This window comes from Vigna radiata, chromosome 10, assembly GCF_000741045.1.
Source record: "Vigna radiata var. radiata cultivar VC1973A chromosome 10, Vradiata_ver6, whole genome shotgun sequence".
Lineage (NCBI taxonomy): Eukaryota > Viridiplantae > Streptophyta > Magnoliopsida > Fabales > Fabaceae > Vigna > Vigna radiata.
Genome location: NC_028360.1, coordinates 16,157,086 through 16,158,126, shown reverse-complemented (window position 1 = coordinate 16,158,126; position 1,041 = coordinate 16,157,086). Strand labels below are relative to the sequence as shown.

Genomic DNA, 1,041 nt, shown 5'->3' with positions numbered 1-1,041 from the left:
TTTCCGTCGGATTCAGTAACTAATACCAAAAATAATATTAATTTATTAACGACAGCTAATAATTGTTTTTCCATCTATTAATGGGTTTCTAATAAAAAATTATATTTTGTAACACTAACCTCCAACCAGTTTTCAGATTGTGAAGGCTCCCATGCGGTTATACCTCCATTTTTACTCTGTAGTAATCAAAATTTGATGTTCTGTCAAAATTGAATCATACACAAGCAAATTGAACGTATATGTTGGAAACAGTGTACTTATGCGGAAAGATAAATATAAAAGAGTAAAGAAGAAAATGAAATCAAAATTTTTACCTGAAAAACTCTCAGAAAAAAATCATGGAATAGAATTTCTCTACGAATTTCACCCTTTTGGATGATATATAAAAAACTTTCTCTATGAAACTCTCTTTCTCTAACAGGAATAGAAAGAACTCTCTAACTTTCTTATGATTTTTTTACTTGTAAGTGGATTGCATTTGTATCTCTATTTATATATGATTTATATACGAAGATGAGTGATAAATTCAAACTATGATGTCAAGGAGGTGAAAACAAAATGTGCCTAACTTTGATGATTATTGTAGATACGTAACTTTGCTGACTATTTTAAGTGTCTAACTTTGGTGAATATTGTAGATATATAATTTTGATAATTATTTAGATACCTAACTTTAGAGATGATTAACTTAAAATTTTTGTGACATGTGAAAATTATGGTTCTTTAAAGCTTATCCATCAGTATATAAGGTAAACTTTTTTCAATTTAAAATGTTAATATAATTATAAAAATAAAAAGTAGAGAGAATATATTTGAAATTTGATAATACTCGCCTGAATTGACAATAGAAAATCGACTGTATCATATAACTTTTGAGGCTCCATTTTTTCTCCCACAATCTCCTCTGACATCTCTGATAAAAGCAGACAAGACTGAAACGTAGGATAATTAATTAACTGGTTAAGTTATAGATGAACAAATTAAGTTGTTTGTGATAAGGTCACCTTCAAACATTCTGCAGTGCAATCAGAAACTTGCCAT

General features: G+C 28.2%; 1 protein-coding gene across 1 annotated transcript in view; it reads right to left on the bottom strand.

The window, feature by feature from the left end:
* Positions 1-1,041, bottom strand: part of LOC106774919 (beta-amyrin synthase-like) — a 15,391-nt gene that overhangs the window by 10,048 nt on the left and 4,302 nt on the right. The gene's annotated exons all lie outside the window — the stretch shown is intronic.